The 23,176-nt window shown below is 39.6% G+C and overlaps 1 protein-coding gene across 3 annotated transcripts in view; it reads left to right on the top strand.

Annotated features, from left to right (window-relative positions):
* Positions 1–23,176, top strand: part of ELMO1 (engulfment and cell motility 1) — a 315,174-nt gene that overhangs the window by 8,346 nt on the left and 283,652 nt on the right. The window contains exon 1 of one of the 3 annotated variants that reach the window (XM_017823392.1): positions 14,461–14,477. The exons of the other annotated variants lie outside the window; for them this stretch is intronic. The gene's annotated coding sequence lies outside the window, so the exon portion shown is untranslated. Of the gene's footprint in view, positions 1–14,460; positions 14,478–23,176 lie in introns of those variants that run through there. 3 annotated transcript variants of the gene reach the window in all.

Below are 23,176 nucleotides of genomic sequence, written 5' to 3' on the forward strand. Positions count from 1 at the left end.
AAAATTTGAACAAATGAGAACTTCCATTGGAGACTGAAAGACAGAACATTTGGTATGGTGGTTGTTAACTGCTCAGGAGAGGGAGAAAGGGGGGGAAAAAAGAGCCAGTCAACCAAAAAGCCTACAAAGCCTAATGAAAATGTAAGGTCTTTTTCACTTTGGACCACTTAATACAATTTTAACCATATCTGTGGCAAGTAGGTTTTGACATCTAGTGCCAGTGCCAGTTCCAGAAAAGGAAGAAAAGGACATTTAAAAAAAATAAATCACCCAGACCTTGAACAGAATTTTTTTTTTAATGTAACTAATGTTAGAACTAGGTCAGTTTATGCAGTCTTTTTTGAAAAGACTGATCTTCATATTTTGGAGCTGAAAGTGAAACTTTTGTAAAAGGGCAAATGTGGAAAGCAATTTTGAAGGAGAAAAATCGTCTCTGCTGCCCTGTGTCGCTCTGAGCCTTTCTCTGTCCTGGCTTTCTTCTCTGACATATTTAGACAAACTGTTGAGACTTGAGCATCTGTTCCACACTCTGTATGAAATGCTGGTGATTTCAGTCTGTATTTTGTAGATTAGCTCTAGAGTGTAACCATGTAGAACATCTTTCATAAACTTTTCTAATATGCAATAAGTTGGGCTATTATTTCTTGACCTGCTAAAAACAGCCCATTTTTTCCTTCATCTACCTTAGGAATTTAACTTGTTTGGAGAGTGTCTGTTTGTGTGTTTGGGTAACGAGAGTTGGTAGTGTCGTGCTGTGTTGGGGATGGTTTTCTGGAAGGTAGAGGTTTCAAAGGCTTCATCCCCTGCAGCTGCAAATGACTCAGAAGACATATTATGATAAAGGAGAGATGTCTGCAGAAGGAGAAGTGAAGAAAATAATCTGCATAATTTTAAATCCAAGTTGGAATTCGAGTTCTATTTTAAAACAAACACATAAATAAAATGGTCTTGGGCTATTTACACTGGAATTTTAAATTGATCTCCTGGCTCATATGCCAGAGGGATCGAAACATCCACGATTCAGTGGTGGTGGTGTGTGGATTCAAGTTAAAACAGTAGGTTTTAAGATTTTTTTTTTTGCTATGTTCCAAATTGCCTAAATTTTCTAAAATTATTAATCTCATGGAGATGGAGAGGCTTTTAGCTTTGAATTAATTCTGTGTAATTACTATATGAAGATTGGAAAAACAACTTTGCTGGCCTATAGGCAACTTTTTCTAATTAAAGGAATGATGGCATAAGGGTAAAAGCAGTCAGGCTTCCCTCCCCTAAATGAGTAAATAAAGAACAACCAAACTAGACTTGAAAATCAAACCTAAGTCAACCCACAGATCCTTTGTTTCCAGCTAATTGTTCTTGCTGTGTTCGCTGGTCTTATAGGAGAGTGAGGGGATAAGCCTTGCTTTCCTGTCTTGAGGCTTTTCTCTCTTGATCTATTGAAATTCAGACTTGAGGGCCCCCTTTAGAGAACAAAGAGGCGCCCCCCACACCATGGATGTGGATTGGGGAGAGATGTAGCCTCTCAGGCTAGCAATTTGGAGTCATTTGAGAAAACCAGTACTTTTAATTTCATTTGGAAATGGTAAGCCTGAGTCAGTACAGTTTTCATACTGCTGATGTCTTGCTTTTGAATTCAGACCTACCTGGGCAGGTCCAGTGTGTTCTGCTACGGGTTGGTTCCAAGGTGTGTAATTTCAGTGGAATGACATTGTGCAACTATGTAGCTTTGACGTTATGGAAGAGACATTGTAAGTCACTGTTTTGACATTGGAACAATGTAGTTGTAGTCTTAGCATCGGGTAAAGACTGGTGTCCTAAGTGAGTACATCCTCAGGACAGCTACTCTTCAATGTTTCAATGCTAGCAGTGTTCCTGTGGGAAGGAGAGGAGAATTCAGGTGTGCCACACAGTGCAGATTCTGGTAAGAATTGCATAACCCCAGTTGGCAGGGCTCACAAAATGTTTTCTATATCTTATAGCTATTTCATTACAGTTTGTTTCCAGGAGCAAGCATTAGTTATGGATGTATAATTACAGCTATGCATGTAATTAACTGCATTATCAGTATTAGCCAAGGGGAAAGAGAGTTGTGGGTTCTCAATATGGTAGTCCCTGTGTGTTGTCATTTCATATGCACACTACATGAGACAAGAGGCAGTAAAAGAGTAGCCTTGGGAGAAAAGTATCTTAAAAATTTAATATGGATCACTAAATGGTTTGGATTGGAAGGGACCTGTAAAGACTGTCTAGTCCAACCTCCAGGTTGTATTGTTTTGTCAAAAGTAGTACCACTGAAAAAAGAGTTAATCAGTTGTAATAGTGTTAGCTTGTGAGAGCTGCAGCAAGATCTGTTAATTCACAGTATTTATAGAAAAGGAAAGGTAAGTCTGGTATGGTCAGTGTGGACACTTGGTATTTACCCATCTTATGGAGAAGTTCAAAGTGGGAGCAAGGCATGGTTGTGTTCTGTATTGATAAAGAAAACCTGAAGCTGTTAGAAACTTAGAGGTTGTTTTGAGCATCTTCTCAATGTTAATTTAAAAATCCAAGGGTAGACAGTAGGCAGAATGCAGACATAAAGGGATATATTTGCAATGTACTTTCTGAATTAAAGCTGTGGAGTTACCTTCTCTAGGGACAGCATGGACGGTATGTATTAGCAGTGGGAACTCTTGTTCTCTCCTACTGTTTTTCAGATTGTAACATGAAGTTCGTGCTGTAGCTGTAGTGCCTTGGTGAGATAATTCAGCCAGACTGGGCAGAAAAGATCTGCAATTAATTTTTTTCAGATACAGGCAGAACTGAACTGCTCCATCTACCGAATAATGGTAGAGGACTTCCCACCAAACATTGGAAAAAGCTCAGGGTGGGTCCTTTTAGGTCTGACTGTGCAGTATTTGTATTGAATACATCTATGTATCAGGTGTAGGTAGAAATTCTCAACCTCTTTTAGTATATGCTAAAGGCAAAGAAAGTGTTTAATGGTTGCATTCAGTTTGAGATATCTGTTATTGTTTGTTTTCATTTTTTAATCTGATGGTAGCATAAAGCCTCAAACAGAGCCAAAGGAGATTTTTTAGAAGGCACTTCGTCAATGGATATGAACAAAGATGATTTTAATACATTACTGAACAACTGACACAAGCTCTTAAAGGAGTGCACATAGGGACTCCCTGGAAACATCTAGATTTCATGAGGGAAGGACCGCCTCCGTCTTTCCTCACTGAATTAGGAATTCTGTTGTAGTTATTAGGAATTCAGTTTTAATAATTCTGTAGGCAGCAGTTCTGCATCGTGAGCAGCAGTTGCTTCATGTTACTAAAGGTTGTCCATAGATGAGAGATCATGAAGTAACAATATGATTTAGTTGACAAGTACTAATCCTTGATGTTCTCCGTAATTTTCTGTTTTGTATTCATACTGATTTCACATTGGGATGTCTACATTTGGAAGGGGGGAAAAAAGCTGATAGTTTGGGGGTTTCTATGTGTGTGTTTGGATTTTTTTTTGTTCATTTTGTTTGTTTCAAAAGAAGAACTTAATCTGTAACTTTTTGCTGGCTTTATGGAGAAAGCTGTGCAGGTGGTTATCTTAGTCTCATACAAAGAAATTTAATAATAATTTGCCATAATATTTCCAATAAAAATGTTAACCAAATAATTCTGAACAGCTGTCATAACTCGGTTTCTCCTACTAACATAACACCATTCAGTTTAGTGGTGTTAAACCTCTAGAGTTTGGCCTTTTGAAGAAGGAGAATTATCTCAGTTACACAGTGCTGTAAATGTTGATTCTTCAGTTGTGACCAGTGTGTAACCTCTGTGCAGAGAATTAGTCCATATGTTCACAGTCCAGGACATAAACTTTTGAATGAAAAAATGAGATCAAAGAAAGGAAGACTCCTTCCTTGAGTTGTGTAAGAAATTGATGCAGACTTAAAATATGTAAAGTTACTTTCTTCCTTTCTGAGGTCCAACACTGGCCTTTGGTTACTTCTAGTCCCATTGAGGAATTCAGGAAATCAGTGAAAGCTGAGGGTGATATATGTGATAATTTCAAAGGCTTTTTTTATTTGCTGAACAGTCTGGATACCATAAGGGAAGAAGCTGTCTGCTTCTTTCCCACTGGTCTGCTCCTAGAGCAGAAAGAGTGTATTTGGGAAGAGAAGGAGCTTCTCTCAGTTAGTGTTAATAGAGCAGCTATGTCTTAAGAGCAGCTGTTTCCCCGTTGTTACCGTTGTAGACAAAGAGATTGGGTTGCTGAAACATTTGCATAAAATAATGTGTCTTTCTGCAGTAAATCTTTTAAAGGATTTCTGACAAAAAAAATAGTATATTTCAGCAGTTGTCGATGGCTTGCCTTGTGCAATTGTCAGAAGAGGAGCAAGACTGTATTGGGAAGAACCAGCAGAAGTTTGTAGCATTTGGCCTCACCATTTTCTTCTGCAGAAACAGAGTAGAAATACTAGAATGTTGTTTACATCTGTGGGTATATGGATGCACAGTGTAATGTGTTTTCCTTCTTTTCTGCAGACCATTTTTATGTACGTAGGAGGAGCAGGTGCTCATTGCCAGTGAAAGCCATTGTATGTTACCTGCCCTTTTGGAAGAGAAATTTTGTGTGTTTTTATTTAAAAACTGCCAGTGCCAGCGGCACATTTTTTTTATTGTTCTCATTTTAAAACCCATATCTTGGACTTCCTTATGTCCTCTTACAAAAAAAGAGATTGTTCAGTTTCAGACTCTTTGTTGGAACTGTACTGTTAGGAGCCTTCCTGGCCTCTGGCACTATCAACAGAAAATGCTGCTCATGAAAGAATGGAGTATAGTTTCGGAAGGGCGACTGGGGAGGGGGAGGATACCAAGACTGGTAGTGAAAGGCGAACCTTGGCATCGCAAAGAAATGGCAGAAAAAACATTCATGTTCCTTGAAGCTTTTGACAATGGTACAATAATGTTGATTGAAGGAGGAGAGAAGAGAAATAAAGCAAGTAGAAGGGGAAAGCATTAGCAGGCCCCAAAAGGGGAGGGGAAGGTATTGTCAAGTTTATTAAGGCCTTGTTTTTTTTTTTTCCAAGATAGGCCCGAAAGAGGACTTGGTAGTGATCTCTGGCATTTTAGTTCAGTGATACGTAATTATGTATTTGGGGTTTCTCCTCACAAAAAGCCACATAAGCTTAGTCTGCCAGAGGTATAGAAACTTGAGTTCGAGTATTGCTGGGCTGTTGTATAGATTACAACTGACTGAAGAGTGGAAGAGTGGTACATAATGGCACATTCATTAGGTAAATATTCCTGAGTAACACTCAGTCCTCCACAGCTTTAACACGTGCTTATTTTTATATAATATATTGTCCAACTGGGTGCAAAATCACTAGATGATGGCATGGCAGGACCATAACATGTTTGTAAACACCCTTTGCATCCTCTGAGGTGAACGATGAAGCCTTGTTGCATCTTGGATTGTCCTGCGGATCAGGAGCCATACAAACTGGGTGCTGTTTCAGAACTGTCACTGGACTCTCTCATTTCTTTTCTTACTATTTTTTACTTCTCCACCCTTTCTGTCTGCTGTTGCAGAACCTCTTTGAGTCCTCAGCAGACAGCATTATGGGTTGTCTACCGTAAGGCTGAAGTGGGAGTAAGGAAACTCTTGAGCTAGGAAGCTCTTGAGCTTTTAAGGCCAATCCTAGATTACTCTGGGTCTTTTAAGGTGGGTGAGTGGGTGTGAAGACAGGAAAGATTCTTATTCCCATTAAATTACAATTAAATATTCACTTAAGCTTAGATTTTGTAATCCTGTTGATTCTGCACAAATCAAGACAGATATGGGTCATAATCTTTTTTGCAGTAAAGGTCTGAATAATGATGGAGAAAATAAAGGCACAGGTCAGATCAGCTGAGTGGGAAGCACCCATCTTGTGCAGCTATTCTTCTGACAATAGCTACTTTCTGAACTGCTTGGAAAGTCTTCCTATGAAGATTTTTGCTATTTAGGCAACAAAAGATTGTAATTTGCATTCAGGAAGCATTCTTTTAATCAAAATATTTAGCTTTTATATCCATGCACACACATGCTTGTGTGCAAAACAGCACAATAGAGTGCTTATTTTTTAATGGTTGTGAACATCAAGAAACTAGCCATTAAACTAGATGGAAATTGAGTTCCTGCAAATTTAATGGCAACTGTGATTGGCTAGAAGACACAGGCATATGGCTGTGTTCTTTATCCAAAGAATCTGAAGTCTGCTGGATTAATGGTGTTCATCTCATTTCACTGCCCCCTGACCCTGAGAATTTTGTATAAGTAATAAATTAAGCCACCAGTGGATTATTTGCTGTTCATTTCAGAATTACATTATGCTACAAAAATTGTGATGTCTGTCTCATAGCAAGGATGAGCATTATGCTACAGCACTTGGGTGTCTTGGTTGTGTAGTGAGGCACAGAGTCAAAACCAGGCTGCTCTTTGTTCTGTAAACACACCTCTGGCTTGCTGTTGGAGCATGATTGCTTGAATTTTATTGCTGCTCTTAGAAAATGTTGGGTTTTGTTTCCTAAGTATGTGTTGGAGGGTCCCCTTTTAAGGGGATTGAACATTTTTGTAATTAAGGAATCATAGTGGATTTTCTTGAAAACTAAAAGTAAATGGCATTAAACAGTTCTTCATGCTGTTCTGACTTCTGCTTTAGAAAAGGATGCTAGATATCAGGGTAATAGGTAACACATCTGAAAATTTTCTCTAAATGTTGCTGTAAGACCTGTGGAAATGGGTGGATCTCCAGAATATTATAAGAGAATAAAGTTTTATTGCTTGCTGTAAAGCTACTGGTGGAAGGAGTAGTTACACTAAAGCAAGATGAAGTTTAAATTTAAACCAGCCTGTCTGTGCTGGTCTATGTAAGTAGATCCATGTAGGTATACTACTTCTGAAATAAGCACCTTTTTTAGAAGACCTTGGAGAGGAAAGGCAGTGAATTACTGTGTAGATTAGTTGAGGGGCTTTTGGGCAAACTTAGATTCTTTTCTTACACTTACTCCTGAAGAGAAGCCACACTGACTTAAGCGTGTAGCATTTTCCTTTAACTGCAAATTTTACCATGGAGGAAAGCAAAATTAGGAGAAAGAAAGAAGCGTTTGCAGATATAATTTGTTGTCCTGACTATTCTGGCAGTTCTAAATATCAGCAGCATGTGGCGAGTTACTGGCAGGCCCTTCACGTAAAGTAGAGCTCCAGCAGCGTGGCTGCCAGTGAAGCCAACATCTTACTAATAACTGACTAATTGTTTCTGTCACACCTGCACAGCCTTTCTATCTCTCCGAAACACATTAGCATTCATGAGAAGTTACTGAACCATGATGAATCACAAACACATTTTAAGTAATTCTTTTGTGATTCTCCTTGGGCCAAGTACACCTCTTATTTTTTTAGTCAGAGAACTGAAAATCAGAGAAATGAAACCAGCTTTGTGTATTCAAACTTAACTTTTAATGGGGACTTTGTATTCCCACTTGTCACTTTTTACCTCTGAGCTTCATCATGTGATTAGATTAAAAAGCTCTGGTCTGTGCTGTTTTTATTAGTGCAGTAATATGGCTAGATTGCCTAATGTGACACATTAATTGTGAAGCTTTGGATACCAGTTCTGCCACCTCCCCGGGTGTTCATCCAGTTAACAGCCAGTTTCCACAGAGGGCTGTGTCCATCTCAGTATTGCTCATTGAGTCAGATGATGGTTACTTGAACTGCATGGGAACTCCACGAGCCTTTTCCATATGAGAGTGCCTGTGCTATTCCAGGATCTTGCTGTGATATCACCAGTACATGCCTGCCAAGCGCTTAGTTTGATTTACTGTTCTCATTTTCTATGTAGACTTAGGCAATCATGAAAGGAATGATTAAATTGGAGTGGGAATGACTATGCAAATAACTGATGGAAGCATACAGCACAGCAGCAGCTGTAAAGTTTTTAGCTTCAGTTATTTATTTGAAAAGTTCAGTAATGATAATGTTGATCAAAAATTCTGTGTTGTGCTGGGGCTGGAAGATCTTGTGCAATGAAGTGGAAGTATTAACTGAAATCATGCATAAAAGAGAACCTTGTGTGTAATTGATATTTCCAGGATTCGAAGCCAAAGCTTTAGGATGGATTTCTGCTGGCAAGGTGTTGTATTAGGTGTGGAGAGCAAGAAGATCTGCTAGTTCAAAAGTTCCTGCCACACTCTGAATTTTTAGCTTGGTACCCTTAGAAACAGCAACAGATTCTGTTGCTCCTGTGGGACCTCTGTCTCCTCATTTTATCTCTGTGTTAGCTTTTAAATTGTCAGCTGATTCAAACCAAGTCAGCAGAGCAATAGAGGTCCCAAAGATACAAAGTTCAGACAGGTTTTTTGAGAGAAGGAAACTGGATGGAGCAGAAACTGGAAGGAAAGATTCTGGTGTGAACGTAGTTAAACAGCTAGAAACCTGCACCAGGAATTCAGATGAGTTTGCCTTAGCCCTGCTGCTCACATGGAAGCTCTTTGCTCTCTTTGGTTAGACAAATGTATGAGACAATTAATCTCTTACTTCTTTAAGGAAAAATGAAATGAAAGGCCTAAAAGCCAAAACTTGTACTAAACCCAGATTGTCATCTCATAACTGACATGACTTCTAGTCTGAAACATGCAGGGTGTGATTTTACTGTACGCAAAGTCTTGTTGTCAGAGTAGTTGCAGAATCTTCTAGATAATTGTGATTCATGCTGCTCTAGCAATTTCATCAAAGAGTTTAAATAGAAATACTGGGAAGCACTTGCTTTAAACATTAAAGTCCTGTGCTGATCATACAATAAAAGAACAGAATTGGGAGTTAGTATTGCTAATGAAGGAAACTTAACAAAAACATAAAAAAAAAACCTGTGTGCCCATATGGAATAGTGCTGTGCAGATGGTAGAGAAATACAGATGAACAGTTATAAAATCTTGCTGTAACAGAGGACTCAACTAAAAAGAAACTTCTTGCTGCCCAGTAAGGTTGGATTACAAATTAGTTTTATGTGTTCGATAGGGAGTTGTGTGGAGCTTAAAAACATCTTAAAAGCACAAATCTGTGTTGGTAACTTTTACTGTAACTGTAAAGTCCACAGGCTGTTTTTTGTCTCTTTATAAATACTTTAAATTCTGCAGGGGTGCAGAAGGGAAGAACGTGATGGTTAATGAAAATAAGGTGTTAATTGTTTCCAAATGCTGGCTTGCTCATTAAGTAGAATTTATCTCCAGTTGGAGGAGCCAGGTAAATTCAGGTGGCCAGTGACTAATGAGGCACCAAGTCTGGTGAGGTCTTCTTGGAGCTTGTCTGATAGCAGCTTCTACTATGGCTTTCCTCAGACCTCAGTTGGTTGCTTAGTCCTTCCTTTTGACCTGCACCTAGCAAAGGGCCTTACCAGGCTGACTTTTTCAGGTGGTGCTGGGAGAAAAAACTTGGGAGTTTTGTTATTCCTCCTGGCCAATAGTGCCTTTACTTGTTTTTGATACCTGTTCACAGATGAAATGAATAGGTGCTGTAAGTCAGCATCTTTTAAATTTTTTTGAATAATTATTTCCCCTCCCCATGTTTAGCATAAATTCCCTCTTCACTTTGAGCACAGCGCGGTCCCTCGAATCTATTTGTCTTCCCATTCTAAAACTTAGATTAATTATGTACCTTTTTTTGGTGATACTGTTATAGTCTAAGACCTTGTGGTGTCAAACTCGTGGACTGTTATGAGGTACATCTGCCAGTGGAATTATAGCTGTCACTGCTGGTTGTGTTTTAGTCCACTCCGGTCCTGGCTACCTTTTTTTGCTCTAGTCTGTGAGGTTTTGGTCTTTTCTGCAGTAAGGGTTTGAATTCTCACATGTCTATTTCATTTACAGATCTTAAAGTTAGATTATTTTCAAAGTCCTTTTTGAGAAGGAATGTGTGGGAATGTGTGTATTAACCATTAAAAATGTTAGTCCTCTGGGAACTACATTGTTTTACAGTTTGTGTTCTTACCTTCTGATATTTTTAACTAGGCCATGCGTTCCTTTCTTTCCTTCCCTCTCTCCCACCTCAGGGAGCACTATTTGAGGTGAACTTTATTCCTTTAGGATTTTGAATCCCAGTTAGAGCAGGATAATTCATCTTTTACAGGCGTTAATTCTGCTTCTATAGCAGTCCTGAATATTATATGCCTCTTCTGGGTTTGTGGGTTAATGATAATTTAATGGAATTATTTTCAGCTGCTGTCTATTCCCTTTAAATCCTATACTGTGCTGTGCTAAGCTAATGAAACACAGCTATTGTGGTGTACTTGGCTGCTCTGCTTACTAAAGGCTCTCATAATGTAGAACACACCAACTAAAAGAGATTTTCCTGTCTATAGCACATGAAAGTTTGTAAAAGGCTGCAAGATTTTTTTTTTTGCCCTTCTAAATACATTTGTTTTGCTTAGTCTTTTGCCACTTCCTTCCATTTGGAATTTACTTATTTCTTATGTGTCTTGGTTTTAAGTTAAAAAGATAAAATCTTAAAGTCGATTGGTGATGGTATGGAAGGAAGGAGACTGAAGCCTCTGGTGTGCTGGTTCACCTTTCACTAAGGCAGATGCAGCCTGAGCATCTCTTACATGTTTTAAGAACCATATGCTCAGGATGGTGGAATTTGTGTTGGTTCTTTTACATATTGCACCTGGATGATGTGTTTCAGGATATTTGTGGTGGTCAAACTCTTGGCAGCTTATTGCAACAAGAATCACTGTGCTCCTGGGGCTGGACTGCTTTCCATATAATCTAAAAATGCCCACCTACTTGAAGAGGATGCAGGATTCAACTTGAAGTCAGCAAAATGACTTCACTGCTGTATCATGTAGGAGGAGAGGATTCACTGCAAGGGAGGCAACATATGTTTAAACTTAAATATCATATAATTAGCCAAACTGACAAAGGAAACTGTGAACAATATAAGGAATATGTATTAAGTCCATTTTATAGAGTTTCCCAGTGTGAGAACCCCCACTTCAATATTAATCTTTTAAAAACATTCTTATTCTACTAATGTATATGTCTGACTTTGTCAGCAGTAGTTGCAGCTTTGTTTGCTCAGCTTCTTCCTCAGGTATGTTGATACACCTGTTGTGGTGGGGAATAAGCTCAGTCAGGGAACCCATCCAGGTTAAAAATAAATTGTTTGCTTTTCTTCAGCTTATTTTTTGCTCACTGGAGGCTTGGATCAGTTCCCCATGTCACACCACAAATGGTTTGCCTAATGGGACTGAGGGTCTCTGCTAGAGGGAGGGGATAAAGCAGGAGAGAAGGGGAAAGAAAGGACATGAATGGAAAACTTGGACACTGAGAGAAAAAATGTCTCTGTAAATAGACCTTCAGGGGAGATCGTAGGCGTCGGTAAGGATATAGCAAACTTGTGAATGAGAGCAACATGCCACTCTTCCAGCTGTACATATTTTTAAATAATATTAACAGGTTTAACTGTGTGGGTATTCTTCATTATTTATGTGAAAAGATGGTTTTATTCTTGGCATGGCAGATCCTAGGAAGATCAACACCCTTTTTTTTTTTTTACTAAGGTATTATTCAAGCATATAGGCTGTTTTTCACCAAAATTAGCAAGAGGCTGTCACTGCCTTGAAGATACTGGCCTAACTGGGTAAGGTCGCACAAGAGACTAGGAGAGGAGCAGTGGCACGAAGAAGCAGTTTGGCCAAGTTTATTAAGTGGGTCAGAAGCTGAGTCAGTCACTGAGGCAGGTCTTCCATGTTTGTTAGACTTCCTATTCCTAGCCCTGTCACCCTGCCAATCTCTTTGGCTTTCTGCAGTAATCCCCTTCATCCCCTAGAGCTGAACCTAAAGCTGCTGACATGGGAGAGAGAAGGGAAGAAACAAGGGGGTTTGTTTATAAACTTTTCTCTGTGTAGGGTATGCTGTCTTGAAATTCCCTTGTTATGGATGTGACAGCCCTTTGTCGTATGTGTTTGTTCTGGCTGATGGTGCCAGTGCTTTGAGTACGCACATGCAAGGTCTTGGGATGAAAATCCTTCAGCAGGGTGATCAGTTACATGCACTGACTGAGAACACCTCTGTTGCCTGACTTAAACACCTTGCTATATTAGTGTTTGAACCAGGCTAGCTATCAAATCCTTCTATCCTTAGTGCAAACTGTACCACAGGAGTGCATGTTACCAATCTTTTGTTCTGTAGCCAGATTTAGGAGGAAACAGTGATTTGTGCATCCTACAGTAAGTGTTGCTACCATAATAAATTTTTATGCTTGTTTGCATCATTTTTTAATGCAAAAAAAGCCAATTAATTATCTGAAACTTTTCAAACTTTCTTTGCTTTCATATGGTTTCAGTGGAATCTCCTTGTCTGTGTGTGAGGTGCTGTGAGGAGACAGTGCTGTTTGAGTAGGTTTGTGTTGGACGTTCACACTTCGTTGTAAGAGGGTTTCTTCTCTGTCTAGAAGAGTTTGACACAGCAACTGTTATGTGCTGAAGAGCTGGAAAAAGCTTTGCAAAAGTCTGGGAAGCAATTTACATTTGAAGGCTTACATGTAGCAGTGGCCTCTTTGGTGGTCATGTACCACCTTATTCTTTAGAGTAATGACATTGCTTATGAATCACACTTTCATATGGGTCTAATTTGTTTATTAACTGCACTCTGCTGTCATCTCTCAGAAAAATCATATTATTTCTGAGGTTACTCAGAAAACTGGCACAGTGAAGTGTTTTATGGAAAAACAAAAGAAAAAAACCCACCCTGTACAGTTGCCAGGAGTGTATCTGCTGTCCTTTTCACTTGGAGTACCACCAAACTGAAGAAAAACTAGTCTCCTATCAAGTAAAGAAAACAAACAAACAATGTCTCATTCTCTCCTATGTTTTTAAGTGAGGAGAAAGGGAGAAAGAAATTTGAATACTGGTGTAGGTTGAGGATTTCAGAGACGGGAAAAAGATACTTAATGAAACAAAACCTCATTTGTATGAAGTCCATCTGTGACAGCACTGTTTTTACACTCCCAAAGGAAGTCTTGTCTAGTTCTCTCACAAACTTTGTAAAGAAATGTGACATGTTGGACCTCTAGTAATGAATGAACTCCCAAGACTGAGAGGTTGGCCATAAAAATTACTTATACTTTTTTTTCCTAACTGCATAACTATTTGTATCACTGAACAGCTGATACTGAATTCCTTCGTCATCTGCCTTCATCAGATGGGTCTCCTGAATAGCCATATTGATTGTTCTAGCAGTTTTATAAAGCAGGGTTTCTCTAGTCTGTCTTTCTACCATTACATCAGCTTCAACTGCAATTTCTTACAACAGCTCTGCCTTGAGTTTATATTCTAAGTATCAGGTTTCTGCAGTTTTCTGTCATCATCTTAAGCTCTTTTCAGGTTACTTAAGGCATCCTTCATGCTTCTGCTCACTGTACTAATAATGATTCCAAACTTGTCATTTTTTGTTTCATCTTCAGTTTGGCTTTCTCTGTGCTAATTCTGTGTCTAAAATGCCTTACCGATATTCTGCTCCACCACACTTGCCCACATGTCAGCAAATCTGTAGCAAGAACTCTAGCTCAGAGGTGCTGACAGGAAGCAATCAAATTCAAAACACAATCAAAATATTCCTCATTCATCACTGGCTTCTTGCTGCATCTTGTCTATTCCTTTTTGTCATTTAGATTGTCAGTTTCTTAAAGCAGAAGACAATTTTCTTTGCAACTTGAATAACACTGAGCACTTTGCAGGTACTTAATAAATAAGAAATCAAATAGTTTATATCCATGTAATAGCCTGTTTTTACACAAATCACATAGACTTGTCTTTTATATTGCCTGTCCCTATTTTTTATTCACCTTGCAAAGCATCATTTACACAATGCAGTCTAGCACTGGAACAACGCTTTGGATCAGACTTAAAGATAGATCTTATAGTTCTATGGTGATTTTTTGGTCATGCTACGGGGTTTTTTTTGTTGTTTTGATTGGGATTTTTTGCGTTTTTTGTTTGTTTGTTTGGGGTATTTTGGTGGTTTTTGTTTTGGCTATTTGGTGTTTTTTGATTTTGGGATTTGTTTGTTTGCTGGGTTTTTTTATTGATTATGCCATTGAGGTTAAAGATATGTTATTGTTCCAGTGGTGCTTGGATGGCACCTTGTATTACATAGCTCTTAAAATTATGAAGACATCTGCTCAGTGTGGATAAACTTTGTCCCTTCAGGATAGTTGTTGTTGGGGAACTGACTGATCTTTTTACCCTTATCTTCTGTATAGCTCTGAATCCAGCCATTACTAGGCATTTCTGCTGTTTTCTAATTTAGTTGCTATTGCTGTCTGCCTTTTCCTTTTGCTGGAGCCTGTGTCAAAAGCATTATTGTAAAAAGCCTCTGCGGAGGAACGTCAGTCCACACTGAACTGGGAACTTATTAGGACACTACAACTACATCCAAGTTGTGTGGCAGGTGAGTATCATGGTCACATCTTGACTGACCTTTGCAAAACTGATCCCATCTTTCCTCCAATCTGAATTTTCTTCTAGTAGTTTAGCCTCAGGAGGTGATGGCCTTATCTCACAGACTGAAGGTGAAATCACAGTGTCACTTGAGCTTAGATAGACAATCTTTAGGTGAAGAACTAGCCAAAGTTTTTAAGAGGCATCTGTCTGTGCCTTGTCAGTCCACCTGTGCTAATGGCTATTTCATCCCATATGAATTTTCTGTATTTCCTCACCACATACACCATTTGAACTCTGGAGGACTGTGTTTCAAATGCCATCTCTTTTGGTTGGGGAAGAAGGGCTGTTTTGTTCTTGCAGTGGGATTGTAGTTCATTTTGTACCTCTTGGTGTATCACAAGTATTTGCAGATACTTTGTATTTTGTGCAGTGAACAGTCCTAGTTGGGTCAGCTACATGTTATTCTGTATACACTCCATGAGCTGTGTTACTCGTCAGTGTTTCACAACAGTTTTAATAGATATTGCAGGCATATGATGGAAATAAAGAATCTGTTTCTCTGAGTTATTATCTTGTATATATTGAATTAAATTACATATGCTTATTCTCATTTCACGTCAGATTTTGTTCACAGGTATGTTTAATAGGAACAAGGTGAATGCATTTCATGTCACATTTATATTGCTTGCATGTTTGGTGGGGAGTTGTATCTCTTTGACTTTTCCAACCAAAGTAATTGTCATGGCAACAATTAAAGTTCAACCTCATACATGACAGGAGAAGATGCTGAGTTTTGTTTCTTGCTCCTGGAGTTTTATTTTGCTCCTAAATTTATATCACGGTTCCATTCAAATACTGATTTTGCTTTTGTAATCTCTGTTTTTTGAATGCTTCTGGTTTACATGATTACCTACTAGTTTTTTATTGATTTAGTAGCCAATGCTGTCTGAGAGGGGCACTGTGAGAATAAATGCATGAAGAGAGTAGTCAAGCATTTAGTTCTGTAGTAATGACCCATATAAGAATTTAGATGGAAAAAGATTATTTGCATGTATGCCGTCAAAATATTCAGGAATTCTGTGACTTCATGAACAGGATAGAGTACTTAGATAATTGAGCTGTAGCAAAAAAAGCAATTACATAGCTACGGAATATTTTACTGGTGTTCGGAATAAATTTGCAATTTCAAATACAGTATTTGACTGAATACCATACATCTATGATTACACGTTTGTGTCTTCAAAAGATGTACACTGATGTTTGGGAGATCTAGCGTGAAATAGCAAGTAAATAACAAATTACTGATGATGTGTTTTAGAATGCCTTTAAGTTAATAAGAGAGATTTATTTAAATTAGAGGATACTTCATAGAACACTGCTCTCTGTTCTAGATTACAAATCTCTGCTATTTAAATATTTTTCTGTGGGGGTTGTTGATAGGAGTAGGAGTAGATGCATTTCTAGTTTCATCTGTATCCTTGAATCAACTATGAAAAAGGGTGGGTTCTTATTTTAACTGACTTAAGCTAAAATCTTAGTGGAAACACGGTTTTTATAGTCTTCTGCTTCCACACCTTATTTTAATAAGTGATTTACTTTCATTAGTTGACGATATTGGGAATGTAGATTTTTCCGAGCGAGACCAAGACTTCAAATACTGACCTGCTGTGCATTATTTCCTGCCACTTTTAATAACTGAGCCTCCTTGCCTTCCCCTCCACCTTTGGCCACTGACCCATTTTCCCCCTTGGATAGGGCTGGGCAGCTTTCTGTTTCCCTTTTTGTGTGACCAGCGACGAAGCCTGGTAGAACTTGCTTGCTTGGTTTCAGGTCTCATCTCATCTGTGACTGCTGATGCTGGCTCCTTCTAAGGTCCACCTTGCTGTAATAAGGTAGTGGGTGGGTTAGGTGGGGTGGTTGCCAGGGGGCTGCATGCAAGACCTGACCTTCGCTGTGGAGTAGTGGCTGTTGTGGGAAGATGAGTTTAGGAGGAAGTACACCTCCAGCTGTGGTTGTGCACTCCCAGCTGTTCAGAACTGCAAGACAGAGTCCTCCTGCGTTTTACAAATAAGTTTATAAGCTGGTGTTTGCCCCTCGTACAGAGAAAATTGGGTTGTCTTGGTGAAGATGTATGACATTTATATATGTGAAGAAGCTTTGCCCACAGAAGCACATAAGAGTCAGCCTACTTCTTATGCCCTCAAAAAACCTTCAGCAAGACATCACTGAATCTCAAAAAGTTTGTGAGGGAGGCACGTTTCATTTGTCTGAAATTAAAACATCTACATGAAATTAAATATAACAAGCTATATCAACTCATCTGTAGGCAATGATTGATCTTGACACTGGTAGATAAGATGTCAATATGAAATCTTCCTTTTGGACTTAAGGAACGATAAAATAGAGTGATCTGGTTGAGACCATATTTGAAACTGGTTTTTGCTACAAGCTCAAAAATAAATATTTAATTTTCAGTAGATGGAAAACATTGAGTCTGAAATTCAGGACATCTGAACTCTGTTACTTAAGGGTATGTAAATGGGGTATTGGTGTGTTATAGGGGAATGTATAGATCACAAGTAACTCATCAGTAATCTCCGTCTTTTATGCTAAGTATAAGATAGTTTATCTTCTTTGAGAAAGCTGCCTGTGCATTTAGCATATGCTGAGGGTTTGTCTACACAGGAGCACTTGAAAGAATTAATCCAGATAAGATATGCTTTGGAAGTGGATTAAATTATATAGTACTCTTATACAAGGACATCTAAGCAGAATTTAAGTGGCTTTAATTTTAGTTTCTTTACTTCCTCAGTTAAGTACATTAAATCAACTTAAAGGCATTTAAATTTTACTCAGATGCCTATAGAAGTTTAACGTAATCTTATTAACCTGCTTCTAGTAAAGTTTATCTGCATTTGCTTTCTTTTTTTTCTTGTAGGCAAATTGGAGGAATGTTCAAACAAGTAGTAGTCAAGATTAGCCAGTTCAGTGTAAATTCAAAGTTTTTACTTCTTGTGCACTAACATTTTCAGGTTGACCAACTCTGTCTCTCCACTTACTGATATTACCTAACTCTGTCTTTTGGTTATCACATCCCTCATTTACAAATTATCAGTAATGATTTTGATATCCTCAAGGTGACTAAGAGCCTTCTGTATGAGAAATGCTAAGTAATGGCTGTGGTGGTATTTGATTAACATCCAGATGGAAATGTAAAGTTTGTCTTTTGCCTTGTTCATTACTATAAAGGTGAAGGTGGAATTGGGGAAAATTATTGATTTACAGGAATTTTAGCCATGAATATAGTTCTTTTTCTGTGAAATTATGACAGACACAAACAAACTGTTGTTCTGATGTTACGCAGAGTTCAGGCACCTACATCTGCTTTTGGTGCCCCTGGCTTAGTATACTTGTGTGAGATAAAATGTTGTTCAATCTTTTGTAGAGTCTAAGATGAGGGATGTATACACGCATTAATCAACAGATAGTAAATAGGGGGTGGGGTTTATCCTTTACAGAAGTGGAGACAAAATGTGAGAGTAACTTTGCTCTGACTGACCAGTACCTAACATTGTAGAAGTGGGTTTGCAAAATGGCAGCAGCAACTTTGGACCTTTCAAAATTCACGGGGTTTTTTTGTTTGTTTGTTTTTGGTTTGTTTTTTTTTTTTCTCATTGTTTAAGGCCTGATATAAATCCAGTGACATGGGGTACTTGAGAATAGTAAATATTGTTATGCACAAATAAGAAGGAATGGCTTGAAAGTTTAATGACAAATTACTCGTGTTGGCATTGCAGTGTGAGGGCTGTATAATGCTGCTATATGAGGAGACAGACAGTGATTGTAAGTGCTCCTTCTGAATATGCAGAATGGTGATCTGTGGTATGCGTTTTTCCTGTACACAGCAGCATCTAGCAGTGGGCAGTTGTAACCTCTAATCTGAATTGGCAAATGATGCCTTTACACTCAAATCCATAAGAAACCAACCTTTTCCTCTCCCACCCACAGCCCCATTGAGAAGTGAAATGTACTGAGATGCAAAAAGTATGTCAAATATGCATTTAAATGCTTTGCTTCTCTGACGTTTCATTTGATATGAGCTACATGTGACTTTGAAGCATAATAGCACATTGTCCTAAACTGATGGAGTTAGTCAGTGTTTGATCTTTTCAACTGAACAAATGTATTGTTTTAATGCTTTTTAATGACCTTTTAAACAGGAGAATTGACTTTATATATTTTTAAAAAGAGACCAGGATATAGCTGTGGCTTCTTTTTCCTTTTGGGTTTATAGCAGTATGTCAACAGCAAAGTAATCACAGAATATTCTGAATTGGAAGGGATTCACAGAGATCATTGAGTCTGAAAGTTGTCAACAGCTTTGGAAATGAAGATCCTTAAAATACATATATTCTAGTGATGGTATTGGAGGAGTTGGAACTCTGTTGACCTGCTGATGTCCGCAGAATGTCTAGATGATGTACTTGAAAGGAAGAAAATCACATTCCTATGAATACAGCACAGGTGAGGGAGAAGGAAAGAATTCTAAGAGCATAGTTAGTAAGTAGTGATTTGGGCTAATAGCCTTTCTTGTCATCTTCTGGCAGCACTTTTGTGATACCAGGTTTTAAGTCATGAGGCATCAGGTGTGGGTACAGGTAAGTCAAATGATAACATGGTTTGAATATAAGTAGATCAAACATGCTAAGCCAGCATTTTTTAAATTCTGCTAAAATTAGCTCTGTGCAGATCTGTAGCTGATGTGAACTGGAGGTTCGATCTATTGGATAGCTCTGAAATAAGAATCTTACCCTAAGATTTTTTTTTAAATTAACCCTGCTTTTGCTTCCTGCTCTTCCAAATATGTTTTTGAAATAATGCTACATTTTGAGATAACAGATTGGCTATTATCCCTTGTGTATGATTCCTGGCTCTTCACAGTTAGGTAAGAGCATGAGCAAAATGTAAATTCTTTGGTAAGTTGGTAGAAGATACTATTTCATCACAATTGCTATTTAATTTTTGCAAAAGAACCTCCCACGCTGAATGTTCTTTTGAGTTATTTGGGGTTGATTTTTCATGAATAAAATTCTTAGTCATCTTCAGAATCTATGCAATATCTTAAAGAAATAAGGACTTTGCACATTTCAGTAGTTCATTGGTCTCCTTTTGTATCTCTTGATTCCTGCACTCCTTGCTCTGTATGTAAGACGCTGCCCTTATGACTGTAGCACTAGGCTTGAATTTGGGAGTTAAGTGGTGAAATCCTTCCCTCATGGAAACCAACAGCAAAGAAATTTAATTTTCTACCTTAAGTTCTGACAGTGACTTTCTGTGTGACCTTGGTATGAAGGTCTTACCAGGAGAATTTATACAAATAATCTGCACCTGGTTCTACAGGTGGGTTGCCACATGGCAAAGTTGCATATGAGTAAATGATGGCAGCTGATTTGTTCCTCCTTCTATGTGGCAGGATTCTTGAGAATGTGGGAGGTCTTTTATGTTTCGTCAAAATGTAGATAGTCTATCAAACCAAGATGCATGTTTACCTCAGAAAGAGTCTGTGCCTTGAACCTCTGCTCCTCAGCTGCACAGCTTACATCAGTTTATATCATGAACAATCTTGGATGAGTCATTTTGTGGAGGGGAGTAGAGTACTAGGATACTGTGCAAATTGTCCCTTGCTACAGTGAACAGAAGCCCATGGATGAGTCACAATACTTGTTTGTACCTGGGTAATGATATGTATTTCTCTATCCAATAGAATAGGCCGATAAACTGGAAAGTTTCAGGACGTCCTTATGAAGGATTTAGGGGTCACCAAAAGTTATCAGTGAAACCATCTCCTGTGGCTTTATTGCAATATCCACTCTTGATGCTATTCTAAAAGCCTGAGCTCATGAATCATAGAATACCCCCATAGGTAGGTACACCTTCCACTAGACCATGTTGCCCAAAGCCCTGTCCAACCTGGCCTTGAACACTACCAGAGATGGGGCATCCACAACTTCTCTGGACAACCTGTTCCAGTACATTACCACCCTCACAATAAAGATTTTTTTCCTAATGTCTAATCTAAACCTACTCTCAGTTTAAAGCCATTACTCCTTGTATTATCACTACATGCCCTGCACATCTTTCTTGTAGGCTGCCTTTAGGTACTGAAGGGCTGCTCTAAGGTCTCTCCAGAGCCTTCTGCAGGCTTAACAGCTCCAGCTCTCTCAGCCTGTCCTCATAGGAGAGATGCTCCTTCCCTCTGATCATCTTGTGGTCCTCCTCTGGACTTGCTTCAACAAATGTCCTTCCTGTGCTGAGTACCCCAGAACTGGATACAGCATTCCAGATGGGGTCTCATGAAAGGGCAGTATAGGGGCAGGATCACCTCCCTCGTTCTGCTGGCCATGCTGCTTTTGGTGCAACCTGGAGCACAGTTGGCTTTCTGTGCTGCAAGTCCACATGGCTTGATCATGTCAAGCTTCTCATTCTCCAGCATCCTCAGGTCCTTCTCCTCATGGCTGCTCTTTATCCATTTTCCACCCAGCATATATTTGTGCTTGGGATTGACCTGATCCAGGTGCAGAACCTTACATTTGGCTTTTTTAAACTTCATGAGGAGGCCCATCTCTCAAGCTTGTCCAGGTCCTAATGGATGTCATCCCTTCCCTCCAGTGTGTCAACCACACTACACAGCTTGGTATCATCAGCAAACTGGCTGTATGCACTCAATCTCACTGTTCATGTCACTGACAAAGATGTTAAACAGCGCTGGTCCTGGTACGGACCGCTGAGGAATGCCACTTGTCACTCCGCTCGCCACTCCACAATATCCAAGTGCTTTCCACTTGGACGTTTAGCTGTTGACTACAGCTCTTTGAGTGTGACCATGCAGACAATTCATTATTTGTGAGGTGGTCCATCCATGAAGTCCATGTCTCTCCAATGTAGAGACAAGGATGTCATGCAGGACAGTGTCAAATGCTTTGCACAAGTCCAGGTAGATAGTATCATGTGCTCTTTCCTTATCCACCAATGCTATAGCCCTGTCATAAAAGGCCACTAGATTTATCTGTCACAATTTGCCCTTATTGAAACCATATTGCCTGTCACCATTCAGGTCCTTTCTTTCCATGTGCTTTAGCATAGTTTCCAGGAGGATCTGCTCCATGATTTTACCAGGCACAAAGGTGAGACTGACTGGCTGGTAGTTCCCTAGCAGATTTGTTTCTCCTTTTCCAGTCTCCTTTCCCAGTTTTCTTAACTGGGAACTTCACTTGACTGGCATGACTTCTTGAATATGACGGATAGTGGCTTTCAGGTTCCTTAGGTGGTGTCAGACCTGATCATCTCCTACAGTGGGTGATTCTTCATTCTCCCAATCCCTGCCTTTGCCTTCTGCAACTTGGGTGGTGTGGCTGGAGCACTTGCTGGTGAAGACTGAGGCAAAAATGTCATTGAGTACCTCAGTCTTCTCCAAGACCTGGGCAATGAGATCTCCCATTTCTTTCTGTAGAGGGCCCACATTTACCCTAGTCTTCCTTTAGTCACCAATGTACCTATAGAATCTTTTATTGTTGCCCTCGGTGTCAGTGGCCAGATTTCATTCTATTAGGGCTTTAGCTTTCCACCTGATCGTAGCAGCTCAGGCAGTTTCTCTGTATCCTTCCTAGGCCACCTCTCCCCGCTTCCACCTCCATAGGTTTGCTTTTTCTGCTTGAGTTTTTCTAGGAGCTACATATTCATCCATGCAGACCTGCTGGCATTTTTTCCCGACTTCTTCACTGGCATTGCTCCTGAGCTTCCAAGAGGTAATCCTTGAATATCAACCAGCTCCTCATGGCCTGTCTTCCCTTTAGGGCTTTACCCCATGGTACTGTACGAAGCAGATCCCTGAAGAAACCACAGTCTGCTCTCCTGACATCCAGGGTAGTGAGCTTGCTGTGCGCTCTCCTTGCTGCCCCAAGGATGCTGAACTCTACCATTTCATGGTCACTGCAACCAAGGCTACTCTTGAGCTTCACATTCCACATCAGCCCTTCCTTGTTGATTAGACTATAGTCCAGCATAGCACCTCTCCTCATTGACTCCTCCAGCACTCGTGGAAGGAAGTTATCATCAATGCATTCCAGGAACCTCCTGGATTACTTATGCCCTGATGTGTTGTCCCGCCAGCAAATGTCAGGGTGGTTGAAGTCCATGAGGACCAGCACTTGTGAACATGAGGCTGTTCCTATCTGTGTGGAGAGGGCCTCCTCTGCTCAGTCTTTGGGTCAGGCAGCCTGTAGCAGACCCCCACTATATATATATAATGTCACCTGTCCCTGGCCTCCCTTTAATCCTGACTGAAAGTTCTCAGTTGGTTCCTCATCTATCCCCAGACAGACCTCCATGCACTCCAGCTGGTCACTGACATGACTCACCTCTGAGTCTTCCCTGCCTGCTCTTCCTGAAGAGCCTGTATCCTTCCATGCCAATACTCCAGTCAAAGGAGTCATCCCGCACATCTTTATGATGCCAGTGAGATCATAGCCCTGCAGACATGTGAATGTCTCCAACTCTTGTTTGTTCCGTGTGTGTGTGTGTGTGTGTGTATAGAGACATTTCAGTTGGGCCCCAAAAGCAGCCAGCTTACTGACTGGAGTGGCTGAAATCCCTTTGTGCTGCTCTTCAAGTGCTCTCCTTCTGACCTTCAATCCCTCTTCAGGCTCT

This window comes from Lepidothrix coronata, unplaced genomic scaffold, assembly GCF_001604755.1.
Source record: "Lepidothrix coronata isolate B3197 unplaced genomic scaffold, Lepidothrix_coronata-1.0 Scaffold3, whole genome shotgun sequence".
NCBI lineage: Eukaryota > Metazoa > Chordata > Aves > Passeriformes > Pipridae > Lepidothrix > Lepidothrix coronata.